Source organism: Phyllostomus discolor, chromosome 2 (assembly GCF_004126475.2).
Source record: "Phyllostomus discolor isolate MPI-MPIP mPhyDis1 chromosome 2, mPhyDis1.pri.v3, whole genome shotgun sequence".
Taxonomy (NCBI): domain Eukaryota; kingdom Metazoa; phylum Chordata; class Mammalia; order Chiroptera; family Phyllostomidae; genus Phyllostomus; species Phyllostomus discolor.
The window spans coordinates 58,143,276-58,158,145 of NC_040904.2; the positions used below are offsets into that span (position 1 = coordinate 58,143,276).

Consider the following 14,870-nt stretch of genomic DNA (forward strand, 5'->3'; position numbering starts at 1 on the left):
AGAGATCTTATTTCTACAGTAAATTCCTTATTTCCAAAGTACTTGTAGTGGTTGTTTTCTTTATGACCCTATTTAATAAGGCCAATTACTTACTCTCTTAAGCCATGGTTGTTTTGCCTTTAAGTTGTCCTGCCTGTCACGCAGCTGTAGTGAGAATCTGGTCCTAAAAGGCCTGGGTCAAAATTCAAAGTATGACATTACTGCGGCCTGTTGTTGGCCCTAGGAAGCAAGTGCCCTGGCTCCAGCACACACACAATTTTTCTACCCTTCTTCCTTGCATAAATGAACCCTCAAGAGATTTTAAAAAAATAAAAGAAAGAAATCAGTTTCTAATTTCAAGACAAGTGCATGACTTAAAAGTATAAAAAAAAAAGCAGTAGCAAATAGCAGTTAAAGTTTTCTTTCCAGAGTATGTTTATTTCTTGATCCTTTAATTTTTTCCTCCTTTTTATTCCTAGGAAAATATTGACATTTTCTTATTGGTCACTAACATTAAAATATATCTTCCCCCTATTATCCCCAACTAGATTCCTGAACTCTACCTCCTTTCATTTCAAACCTTTTTAATTCTATGCCAAGAGAATAAATTGTCAGAAACTTCAATCAGATAAATAGCTATTTTAAATTTTTAGAGATGTGCTTATAGGCTTAATCTTGTTCTTTTTATCTATACAAAGCCCCTTTATATAGTAAATTGAAGATTACACATTATATATATGTACATATATATATTTAAAGCCACTGTCATCTTATTTCATATGAATAAAACAAAATAGATTTTACTGTATAATAAAATGTTTTGTTTCTTATGTATTTTAATACATAATAAAATATATTTTACTTCATATATATTTTAATACATAAAAGCAACTACCCTCTTTTATTTCTTAACAAGAACTTTTTCATTAGTAGAGAAATCTTAAACTGAAACTAGGGTTATGGTGAAAGATATATTTTAACTGGAGCTTTTGCTCAGGATTGAGAATTGTGGTTCTGACGCAAGCACCTCTTTTTCTTGTAATAAAGTATAAAATAGGCATTCTACATTGAATGCTCCCTTCCTACACAGTGATTTCCATCAATGTATAATTAAAAGTGGATTTCCTTTTCCTTTTTTGGTTGGTGGGAGGGAGGGGCTGGTAAACCTGGTTAAAGAAGGGAGAACAAAGAGAACTTTCATGAGTTCCCCTGCAAACAGTCTATCAGTTACAATTCCTAGTGTTCGAATAGCTGCACCATTCTAAAGAAGTTCTGGAATAAAAAAAGTCAAGCAGGGGGTCCCAACTAAGGGAAAGAAAGAAAAAGGCAAGGGGAAAAACCCTATCTTTTGTTGTAAAAAGAACTAATGAAGCTGCTGTTAGAACTGTCCACAGTGACACAACAAGGCTGTACACCCACAGGCATTGTTAAAGTGCCAGTCACCCCCTGGTAATGGGAAAAGGAAAAGCTGCGATTTAAAGGAGGTGGGGGCACATGCTGCTTTTGGAGTTTAACTTGGGAAATCTCAGTGAGGGCATACTTTGGCTGGTGTTAGCTCCCAGAAGTTAGTGTAAAAATGCATAAGGTTGTCTACTTTGGTCTTAAAGAAGAGATGGACTGGTGGGGGGTAAAATCCCATTGTCATTATAAATTGCTAATTAAATAATTATCAATTAGTTGGCAGACAGAACTCATTCCAGTGTATTCCTTAGAGAGCCGGCAATAAAGAAAAACAGTAATTTTGGTTTTTTCCCTATACAATATTCTTGCCTAGAGGTGCTAAATAGAGATAACACATGATATACTCTATGTTAGATGTTTCACATGGGCTATTATACATTATCAGTCAAAGATAAACACCAATCATAGCAAGCAAACATGAATTTCCATTATTCTAGCAACATTGTGATTTTCACCATATTAACTAATTGACTGGGTCTTCTTTTAATGAACAATACATTGTACTATACATTTTCCAGTAAAGAAAAAAATTGTAACACTAAATTTTCTTAGATGTACAGAAAATATTTTGGAAAACAAAATGTCAACTGATATTATTTTTGAGAGCACAGACTGTATCTCTGCATTTTTAAATGCAAAACTGTTCTATTTGAAATGTCTAGGTATAGTCACTCAGTAATATTACATAGAAAATTTAAAAACAGCAAGTCATTTTTAAATATAATTAGAAAGTAGAAATATTCATAACTAAAGAAACATATTACGTATATACATATATGGGTATGTGTATATATATAACACATAATGTAAATATGTATTTATATGACATAAGTTAAAATATTCTATCTATCTACTATATCTATATCCTTTATTGTGAATATAGAAGTTAGGGATAGGTACTGTAAGATCCTCATATTTTTCAACTGAGAAATCATTTCTTGGTTCTCAGGGAATGAGGTTTTGGGTTTTTTTGTTTGTTTGTTTTTTAGTTGAAATCAAGACCTTCAGCAGAAACAAAACCCAAAGAACAGCCTATTAGAAAGGTAGTAATTGAGTTCCTAAGGGATTCAGTTACATTTAAATATGAATGGGTTTGTAGCAGTTACATACCTAGATCATTTCTGCCTTTGTAGAGAGATATGAAGCTCTAAACAACTCCATTGTCTTCTCTATTAACTAGGAATTAGAAAAGGGTTGTAAATTTACTAAAAACTTTAGAAAATTCAGCAGCATGTTATGACAAACAAATAAGTAAAATTAATTTGCTTTCATAGCCACTGGAAAATTTTTTTTTCTATTAGGATATGTTTTTTACTCTATATCTCCATAAAGTTTAATTTTCTTATGAAAATATTAACACTTTAAGGCTTGACTTTAAAACCACTTATTTACTCATGCCAGACATTTTAATTACACTGACCCTGCCCTCCTTATCATATTTAATTATTTCACCACAGATGAAAAGTTGTGTCCTGTAACAGCCTGATGCTTCTTCTAGACAAAAATTTTCTTTTGGGGACTTGGAATCTATTGACATCTCAAAGTCTTCGAAGAGCTTCATTATGGCAAGGTCCTTAATTTGATTTATTTTAAGGAATAGTTAATGCTTAAAGGTCCTAACTGTGTGGTCTTATTGAATTCTTGTTCATGGTTCAGGATTGATCCACTTGAGCTTTTCAGCAGGGAGCAGTTTTCCAGGGAGGCATAGCAGGACTCCAAATCAATAAGGTTAATAGATGTGGGCCGGAGCAGTCAGAGGTGATGGGGCTGGCACTGCTGATGCCCATGAAGACAAGTTCTGATGTCACTTTTGTGCAGGCAACAATATCACTCTGATTACATGGCACATACAGTTGTTATGTGTTAATAGGACTGTGAATGGCCCATTAACCTGAATTGTCTTAAGGGAACTAGTTCAAATTTCTTTTTCTTTTTTACTCTTCTTTAAATTACTTGTCTCCATAATTTCTAAAATACCAATGGCTTCCTTGATGTTGAAAACAGTTGATGTCGAAATCAGCTCTTGTTTTTAGTAACCCCCAGTTATAAAGAATTGTAACTCCATTAAATGTTAACCTCCCCAAAATAGAGGGAATTTTGTCAAAAAATGTTTCTGTTATGAAAGGCTCCTCTTTTACAGAAGGGTTGTTGAAATAACAAAATCAAAGGGAGCAATTCAATCTAGAAAACCTACGTTTATCTAGTGGCCTACATGAAGCAATGTGAAATATAAAGTAGTTAAGCAAAGAATGGATAGTCAAAGTTTATATCTACTGTATATTAATATCTTCTCTTTTAAGAAGCCAGTAGAAAGTCAGCAATCTCTCCCAAATCATATCAAAATGTGCCATTTATGGACATCCCACTGGAATTAAAATAGCTGACTCCAGAGCAAATAGAGTCATCTCATTCAAATCTTCACATAAATATGTTGATAAATAAATAAATAACAGAAGTATTACTAAGTAGAATTTGGAATATTTGCTTATCCTTTCCTGAGGAAAAAGCTTGATGGTATACATTGTTTCAAATAACTGATTTTACTATACAAATTTTAGTAGGCAATTAGACATGAGCAGAGTGAGGATGGTAGGCCAGGTATGGAAGGTCACAAGCCCTGACGCCTAGCAACAGGCAATTGTCAGCTAGGACTTTGCCCCTAGGGTGACCTCCCTTAGCATATTGCTAGTCACATGGTTTAGATGCCCTGACCTTTCATATGGCTGGTCGTGCGGCTGGAACCCTCCCCTAACATGTCTTAGTCATGTGATGTTAGACTCCCTTCGAAGATAAACAAGGGGGTTGGAGAAAAGCCTCATATAACTCCTGTACAAGCCCTGGCATAATCACTCCTTTAAGCATTAAGCCCTTACGACAAGGAGGTTCTGACCACCATCCAATAATCTTAAGAACAAAGCTTTGGGTCTACCTACTAACAACAGAGTCAGAGTTCTGGTCAAACTAGAGATGACATTTGGGCCTCAGGTGTGTTTCAGCTCCAGGCCCAGAAAAGCAGCAAAACCAGATAAGCAACTCCATGGCTGACAGCAGAACCAGCTCCAATGACTAATGATCCCCTACTCTGGAACCACTGAATCAGTAGAGACCGTGACCCTCAAAGGACACACCTGGAAAGCTAATAAATTTCTTAGTGCGATCTTTCCTTGAGACCTCCAGATAAAAATCCTCAGGACAGAGGACCCAGCATGCTCACATGACTTTTCCCTCTCTCTGGAGAAGGCCTTCCTCCCATCTCTTTCCCACTGACTAGTTCTCTTTGCCTTTCTTTTTCCTAAGCTCCAGGGGCCTTTCTTTTGTCTTTGTCACTTGTTTCCTGAGACCATGCAGGTTAGCTGGCTTACCTTTTTGTACCTCTGTGAATTTCTAAATAAATGCTCCTTGTATTTGAATCTTAACTCTGAATTCTTTCTTAAGACAGACTCAAGTACTGAGGATGCTGAACTGAGGTCCAACCACTGGTAATGTTCTAGTGCCATTTCACTGCTAACGAAATTAAGGTGTCATCCTTACCATTATTTCATTCACAGGAAAGGATCTGTTTGCCTATTTCCTGCTTTAGAAGTTTTTATTTATTCATCTTTTATAGAACCCAATGAACAATCTAAAATCTTTAATGTGCCAAGAATTGCCTTAACAAACTCTGGTGTCCATATATCCATTTTGGATGCATCTGACTTTATGTTTCATCATTGATTGACTTGTTATATTCTGTGCAGACAGATTTTACCAGTGAAGGCAGAATGTACATTAACAGAGTCAAGCCTCAGATTGAATTACAGTATTCTTGTTATTGTCTTCAATACTCTTTAAACCTGTTAAACATAATAGGTGAACTTGAAAATACTTCAGGTCTGAAGGAAAGTGGGTTCTTTTAAAATTGCACTGGGAGATTTCCTGTTAATTGAGTTGTAATCAGTTAGTATTGATCATTAGCCCTTTATTTTATGATGAGGATGTTAGTGATAATGGTGGTGGTGATGATGATGTAATGTGCACACAAAATGATGGAAATGTGTTGTTTCAGTCTGAAGAGGACTTATTTTTACGCCAAATGTATATAGGTTTGCATGATGGCCTTGCAACAACCAAGAAAAGGAAGGAGCAAACCTTCTGGGCTTTCAACTGATCTAAAAGGAGGAATTTACTTAATCCTAAATTACCTGTTCTATTTTCATGTTTTAAATGTTAGCCAAGCCTGTACTGAATTGAAATTGTTTCCTGAGAATTAATACCATTTTTATTGTCTATTATAATTATCTTCTGGGAAGAAAAGAATTTTTTGCCAGTTGTACAGTTTTAAAAAATTGATGTCTGATTTGAATAAATTAGGTTGTCAAAAATTAATTCTGAAAAAGGAATGATAACTGGAAAAGCAAATTTAATTGAGTATTTTATAAGAAGAGGGAAAAATCTTTGTTGTTCACAGGGCACCTCAGTTGATTTGATGTGTTTTGATGTAAATTTGGGGGTCGTTTTAATTTCAAAACATATTTTTTCACTTAATAAGGGAGACAAAAGAAACTTTCAGCCGGCATCTCCACTTTGTTATCTCAGAATGTTTTGGCTTCTCAAATGTGAGAACATGATTGTTTTTATTTCCAGGAGGAGATAATAACACTGAGGCAATAAAAAAGAGTCCAGGCAGCTTGCACAGCACAGGAAGTTCACAGCTAGAGACTTAATTTCTCACACAATGTGCTGTGCAATGGGCCCATTAACATCGATGAATAGGCTCTTTAAAGGTTCTTTTCCCCCTCTTCTTCTTCCAGATATGCAGCTGCTGCTGAATGGTGATATGTTAATAAGGTAATCGCTTGCCTATTCTTCAGGTACTCTGGCATTCTCTACCTAGGTAATCTCCATATAGGAAAAGCTATTAGGGGGTTGTATCTGCTACCACACCTTCAATTATATTAACACCTGCACTGATAATCCATGTAAGGTAAACTAGTAGGGTGCCTATGGCCTTAGTCCACCCTTTTTCTCCCTACAAAGTTACATGGTACGGGGTGGGGTGGGGGAGGTAGGAAAAAGTAGAAGAAAAAAAAAAGGAAAGTCACTTTTATTACACATCAGTGGGAACCTTCTGAAAAAGCTTTCATGCCTAGGAAATTGTTATTTCTTCAAACAGCTGACAGCCTGCAGAGGAAACTCTTAATGGAAATCCAGCTTCTGCATTGTTATGCATGGCCCTCATGTAGATTCAGGGGGGTGGATTAAGTTGGCTTCCAAAGGGCCTATTGTGTGTAGCATTAATTTGCAGGGCTCTTGATATTTGAGTTTGCAGGTTTACAACCTCAGTGTTTACTTAGATGAACTACATCCTAGGTTTGTTTATTTCCGTCTGCAGTCTCTTATTTCCTAGTAAATGTTACATTTATATTTGTTAACAGCAAGAATGTTATTATAAATCTGAAAGAAATGCATTCATTCATTTTAAAGCTTTGATCCTGGGTCACCCTTCACTTTTATGCCTATAGAAGATTATACAGATAAATTCATTTCTCAAGAATATTTATGCCACCTAGTTAAACAGCAGTGTGAAGACAATATAGTTTGGAATGAATGTTTAATTAAAGCCTGTTCCAAAGTAGTAACTTTCTGTGAAATTAACACAATGACCCCTTGTTTCTTTCATATAGCAATATTATAAATACCTACCCCCACCAATCTGTGCCTTTTACTTACAGATAAATTTACTACAGAATTGATCATCATTGTCTTCTGTTACCTTTTAAATGATTATTTGTAAAGGATTGGTTGCAATTTCTAAATTTTGAATTTTAAGAAATATTTCCAACTTGCTATTTTCAAACAACTCAGTATGTTTTAGATATAAGAAAATCTTCCATGATTAAATTGCAAATTCACATTCAGAAATTTGCTCAGCACCACCCTCTAACCTCACTCCCTCTTTTTTTCCCCTTCCTTGATTGTATAGGCATTTGCTAACATGAATTTAAAATTCAATATGAATGTCCGGGGAGTGGAGGGAAGCATGCCCATTGGAATTTCCTCTGGTCTTAATCTGGATTTAGGGGCTCAATTGAATAGAAGTACATTATGCTTGAACAACCGAAGTTTCTATTATTTTAAAACCTTTTTTAAATGGAAAGTAACACCAATGGCATGTTGAATATTTTCTTTCATATTTTCTGCTCTTACAAATATTTTCGATGTTTTACAGATAATTTTAAATGTCACTATTCATGGAATTATACATGTTAGCACTTATATTTAATAGGTCTTTTGATACAGTGGTGAGATTGTTTATTTTCTTAGACATCAGAGAACAGAGCCCTAGTTCTGGATCCAACTGACCTTGGGTTAGTCTCTGAATCTCTTTTGGGTCTTCTAATATCTGTAAATATTAGAGTGATAGTCTCATTTCTAAGGTCTCTAAGCAAAACAAAATTCTATTATTCTTACCAAATATACTACTTCTTTCTTATAAAAGCAACTCTCAGTAAAGCTGATATATCTGCACCTCTCCTAGTTTCAATGATTAGATTTCCAGATCTTTATATAATTCCCAGAGTTGTATATTTAATAGTGTTGCTTATGATTATCATTATTTTTTCACCTACTATTCATTCTTCCTTTTTATTTCAGGGGAAAGCTGTTCTTAGGAAAACTGACAGACCCAGTTGAAAATACACTGGCTTCTAGTAGTGAAACTTTGAAGCAAGCTTTTGAGTTCTGATTATATTCAGCAAGTAATCATGAAAGATGGATCTTATCACCATCAGATTGTTTGGTATTTTTGTTTTGATCATGCAGTTTTCCAGGCTGTTCCCATGTATCCTGAAAAGCAATCCATCAAAAAATATAATTTAACTGATTGACTTAGCAAATATTTCTTGAGGACCTATTATACACCAGTCACTGTGCTAAATGTGAAAGATACACACATATACAGTTATATGCAAAGGCCCTGACCTTGGGTAGATTATTTAGGAGACAGTGCCTACATATGATAATATGTAGACATATAACAAGTGCCTACTGAATGACTGAATGCACATATATTAATATGAATGAATAAAACACACCCTAAATGCACTTATGATTTACATTAGGCAGATATGACATATAGGTTCACTTTAGCTTATTTTAATAGTAATTTATTGAACATCTTCCATGTGCCAGACATTGTGCCTCATCTTGGAGATTTTTATTAGGTAAATAAACTGCCAATAAAAGTTGATATAGCAAGGCAAGAACCATTATATGGATTACACTCTTAAATACTTGCCAGTAGACTTAAATCCCAAGTACTGTAATATATACAAAAGAGCTGCTCATGCTTATTTAGTACAGATTTAATCTTGATCTTAAAATTGTTATGAGTTATATAGAAAGTTATTACAGTGTGGGGACAACATCAAGAAGAAAATACTGAGACCTTAAATGGCACTCACAAGCTGAATAAAGGACCCTCTGGCTCAGTACATAGTGCCAAAATGAACAAAGAATATCAACTTTCAGTTATGCATAGTGGTAATAAAAGTGATAATGATGATAACTATGACAGCTGTCCTTTCCACTGGACTTACTGAATACCCAGTGTTGTTCTGAATGCTCCATATCATTGCTTGATTCAATTCTCCCATAGCCCTTGGAGGTGAATGTTACTATTCCCACTTTGCAGATAGAACAATGGAGGTTTAAAGAATGAGATGAATTGCTTTAAGTCACAAAGGTGGAAACTGGTAGAGCTGAAATTTAAAGTCAAGTTTCCCTTATTTCCCCATTTCTTTTCTTAATCATTGCAGCACTGTTATTCTATCCTGGTGGTCAAAACTCTCCAGCTATTTTAGGTCTGCTAGTTGCTAACTTTGTTCTTTCTGCAATTTCTTAGGAGATTATTGGGCACAGACATTAATTACATCTTAATATAATAATAGCTTTCAGGACTAAAATTCATCAAATAAAATTTTGTTAAGTTCTTTCCCAAGTTGGGAAATAGAGTTTTTTCATGGCAATAGCTGCTGCAATTTTAGAGACTTCTAATGGAATATAAAATATGTGTCCATTTCTTAACATTAATATATATATACTTATTTTTAATAGTATATGTAATATAATTACAAGAATAATATGAAAGGGGTGGAAATGATTAAATGGTGGGATTATGGAACTTGCAAACTGACCTTTTTAGAGAATGACACCTGCGTGTTATCATGCTAGCAGGAAGTATGAGACTTTCTAAGTCTAAATGAGGAACATGAAGGAACACATAATGCTTTAATTCTCCCAAAGGCAAATATAATACAAGGAGGGAAGGATGGGGAAAAGCAGGTGCAAGGAGGTTAGTATGGCATGTTTTCTCCTTGACTTTGACAACTGTGAAAACATATCTGATCACTGATGTCATTCCTGGAAAGGTCGATATGATGTTATGTGTATGCAGAGACAACACAATCTCTTAATGCTTCTAGAATTGTCATTTCTTGTTTATTTTACTAGTAGGAACTTACTGCTATGGAATGTTTACATTTACAACTATATCATAGTAAATTTTTATCTATACAAAGAAAAACTTGCACATAGCTCTTGTTAAATTTTTTACTGAAGATAGCAATTTGCGTTTAAAGCTTTTTTTCTTGGATCACGAATAAAACTAAAGTTGGTAAATGTTTTCAAAAGGAAAACATAAAGTAATTTCTATTTTATTGTTTCAGTTACGAGGGCATAAATAATAAGGTGAATATGAATCTGTGAAATTTAACAAGTAAGCATATCTTCCCCTATACCTAACCATTTTAAAACATACTTTTGATTTTTGCCTCAATGCAATTTTGTTGAAAGAGAAGGTAAATTGGTGTGTGATAGTCTGGTATCAAATATCTGCTATCACAGTAATTGTGTGGCTTTAAAACAGTACCTTAATCATTGGGCCTCTGGCTTCCCTGGTATCAAACAGAGATGAGAATGCCTCTATTCCAGGGTTGTAGCTTAGAGTTGAAGGGAATATGTATGAAGCATTAAACATAGAGCTTCTACTAAGTGTTGAATAAATGGTGGTCAATTTTAGTAATGACTAGATGCCTGGAAATCAGGATATCAAGTGAAGAATGAAGAAGGGCTATTAGTAATAGAAAAGACTATGCAATTGATGAAAAGATGATTTAAAATGGTGAGTACTGGGAGAGGGAATAAACATATCAAAAAACAAAACATTAAAAGATAAGGACACTCAGTAGAAAACTTGTCCATATAATACTATTCTGACTTTTGGAATTGTGTTTTCACAAATAATCACGATGCCCCAGAAAAAAAAAAAGGAGAAACAAAATGGGGGAAAGCAACAATATAAAACTATGGAAAAATTAAACAAAACCAAGAAAATTATATTAAATATGGAAATTTTGTCAAAAAGCATTTGAACAATGGAAAGAAAACAGTATGATAAAACAAAAACCCTGGGAAGTCTTGAAAAGAAAACAAAAGAAACACAAAGAACCATGGGGAAGACAGAAATAAAAACAAACAGAAAATAAAGGGCTCAGGCGTATGAGTACACAGGTTTAAGCCAACAGAACACATATTATTCTGCTTTTAATTTGACAGCAAAAAAGATATCTGAATTGAGCAGATTTATTATATGAAAATGGCATACATAAGGTTAAGAAGCAATATTTTTAAAAATTCTCAAGTTAAAGGAGAACGATATATTTAAGCATGAGATATGTTTCTGTGTTTTAAAATGTATATGGGATTTGGGGGTTTTGACATCGAGAAATCACTTCATTTCATTGCACTTTCACCCAACTACATGATATAGAAAGGAGAGACTTGATTGTTTACTTCTTCATGTAATCTGAGAAGATAAAATTTCAAATTACAGCTATAACAACAGATAGAGATCCCATCTAGTTAAAAAATATCCATAAGCGTCATTTTGCTGAATGTATAAAACAACAAGAGCAACAGAAATATTTTCAGTCATACTTCAAGCCACCTAAAAATTCTTTGGGGATCAATTCCTTCCCTTCTATAGCAAAGTAACATGTGTATATGTACTACAAATCTAAAGGCAAATAGGCTTGTTCCTATTCACTTGTCCTTGCAATGAAGCATCTGCTCACTATTTTGTTTTTTTGCTGCTGTTATTTCTTTTCTGAATGCTCCAATTCAAAAACATCAGCCTACCACCTTTTTTAGTTGTTAAATCTCCCTGTCCTGTGGCTACATCTCTGTGCACCAGAGAAAAGATCTCTTTAACAAAGTAGATCTGTGTGTCCTTAACACTGAGGCCCCTGGCTTGCAGCTGGAGGCAGCTCTCTGCTCAACTGCCGTGGAGAGTGACACAGGCAGGCGACATCGTCACTGAACACCAACTTCTGTTACATCCAGGCAGGCTGTGGTATCCATTTCAGAACCTCGGCAAGACATAAGAGAAGCAAAGGTAATCTTTCTGTTTCTATATCCAGTTTTTGCAAGAATCAAATATTTCCTTCTGGCAGGACATTGGGCAAAAGTGGGGGAGGGGGACATTCAGTGACAAAACTGATAAACCAGCAAATAAATTCATCAATTCTTGAAGAAATAAAATGCAAACATAGAAAAAGAATAGCCTCTGGCATTTTTTGAATGGAATTCTCATGCTATATCAATAATGTTTTAGGGTCAATATAACAAGGGGTGAACTAGTGGAGGTTTTTTTATGTAGGAAGTAAACTGCAGGCTGATATCTGGCAATGAGAGGAGGAGGTTTTGTCTTACTGGAGTGTCTAAGTTGGGAAGGACTTTAGGGATCATGTAGTCTGTAATAAATGATCACATCTAATACTTTTCTTTTTTTAAAGGGGTAGCCGCAAAGTTTTGGATAAGACCTCTACATGCAACTGGCAGCACAGTGTACCCAGGTGGTGGGTCTCGTCTGTGACAATGTATTTTTCTGTCTGTGCAATTGAATATGGCTGTAAAGGGAATAAAACCCCATGTAATCTCCAGCAGTGACAATTTAATCAGTTGTATAAGGGGAAGAAACAGAGTCCTCTCATTTTCATATTTGCATATTTGATTTTTGCATCGGGGAATAGAGGTTATGTTTTTCTATTACTTCCCATTCAATTTTAGTATTTCACTCTTTTATGAGAAAATTTTTACAGTGGTAGGAAATATTGAGTCAAAGCAGACCAAGAGAAAGGTTCCATTTTTGAAATAAAATGAGAACTTGATGCACCAGGCTTTGTGTAACATTTGTTCCTACAAAGAATCTATATGCCAAACATAGTGTGCTTGCTCCCAGCTTCTGCACGTGATGCATCTGCTATTAACATTCACAGATCCACCCTGAAATGAAGGCAACTGTGGGAGAACAATGCAAAATGATGAGGACTATACCATAATATGTTCCTCATGTTTTGTTAATTTCTTAAAGGGTAAATTTTAATAACTGCATCTATTTAGGAGCAAGTAGTATTTCTAAAATGCCTTATATAAACTGGGGTTAGTTTTATGAGGTTATAGAAGAGCAATAAATAGTTAAATTAATAAAAATCAATTGTTTTAACAATTGACAGAATGATATGATTGCCCATTATATGTTAACAGATTACAGGATAGATTTAACATAAATAAGATACAAGTAATTTGTAGTCATCATCAATTACTCTTGTGTGATTCTCATGAGTATTTAAAAAATCTATTCAAAATGGTGTTGTATCTGAATTACCAGAACGTGAATAGCTACTTTTTTAATCCATCAATGCATGTTAGCTTCTACTTGTGAAAGGATCAAAAAGTATGTTGGGTAATTTAAGAAAAAAAACAAAAAGGATAATATTCTACTTATCTAATGATTTAGAATTCCTTTGTAAAAAGTGAACTCTGAAGCCAACATTTCATTGGAGAGCAAAGGAGGAATGATTTTGATTCTGTAGAATTTTCCAAAAATAGAAAACATTAAATAAAATATTGAAATATTATGTGTATCAAAGTTAATCTACATACACATTCATACATTCATATGTACATGTGTGAATGTCATTGTGTATATGTATATAAATAATGTGGCTAACTTTTGCTAATCAAATTTGATGATAAATAACTAAACTTGGGATTCTGAAGAAATAAGCCATAGCATTTTATTAGAGTACAGTAGATTGTCTTTTTCATTTATGTCCTGAAAACTGCACCGGTAGCATTACACAGGCATGTGGTCATTAGATAAGAGGTATAAGATGCTTTGGGGGTGAGTACAAATTCCCATTAAATTCAAACACAGAATATGTCAAATGTTGTGTATGTTCTTGTTTATTTAAACCCACATTCTGTTGATCACCTTTTCAAAAAGGTTGCAAATAATGAATATGTGATCCAACGATTACATATTCAAATTAGCCCAGTTTCTTTGAATGTGGTCTAATTACTGAATGACCCCCCCACCCCACCCCAAACACTGCAACTCCTCAAAGAAATATGCTGATTCCTCAGCACAATTTCTCAAGGCCCGGAGAGCACTAGATCTGCCAAGCAGTGCCTTGAAGCATGAGAACTCTGCTCTACCTAAATACCAAATGAAGGCTTTAATCACAATGGCTAGGTTCACACTAAAGCAATTAACCATATAATTGCTTTTGCAGGAGCACAACCTCACAACTATCTTTCCTTTAGGCTGACTGACAAGGCTAGTTGTAGTCAATGACTTCAGTGCATTTGATTGCCTGAGAGGCACAACTCTCTGAATACAGTCCCAAATGAAGAGTAGGAATACTCGTCCTCAATCTATTTTTCAGAAGTTGTCTATTACAATCAACATTTTACATTTAAATGATTAAGTTAAAATAATTGTTCCATTAAACAATTAAGGGTTGACAAGTGTCACAAGAAAGAGACAAAATGATAAAGATCATTTTTATAGTTAAGATTTTTTGTGGGGGAAGGTGGTATGTGTTTGTTTTATTCTTTTTGGCAGGGGTGGGGTGAACCTCAAAACCTAAAACAATTACACTTACTTTAAAGTTTGAAAGAGATAAAAATGCTGCCCTGACAGGTGTGGCTCAGTGGATAAAGTGTTGTTCTGCAAAGTAAAAAGTTCCCAGTCAGAGCACATGCCTGGGTTGTAGACCAGGTTTCTAGTTGGGGATGTGCAAGAGGAAATTGATCAATGTTTCTCTCACACATCGATGTTTTTCTCCCTCTCTTTCCCTTTCTCTAAAAATAAATAAATAAAATATTTATGCCCTGGCTGGTGTGACTCAGTGGACTGAGTGCCAGCCTGTGAACCAAAGGGTCACCCAATTAGGGCACATGCCTGGGTTGTGGGCCAAGCTCCTAGTGGGAGGCATGTAAGAGACAACCACACATTGATGTTTTTCTCCATCTCTCCCTCCTTTCTTCCCTCTCTAAAAATAAATAAATAAAATCTTTAAATATATATATATACATAAATATTTAAA

The 14,870-nt window shown here is 34.7% G+C and overlaps 1 long non-coding RNA gene across 1 annotated transcript; it reads left to right on the top strand.

Moving 5' to 3' along the window:
* The first annotated feature begins 10,949 nt into the window (after positions 1-10,949).
* LOC118498853 lies at positions 10,950-12,419 on the top strand. The gene is made up of 2 exons (XR_004901336.1): positions 10,950-11,872; positions 12,273-12,419. It is a non-coding gene; the product is annotated as an uncharacterized LOC118498853 (long non-coding RNA).
* The last annotated feature ends 2,451 nt before the right edge of the window (positions 12,420-14,870 follow it).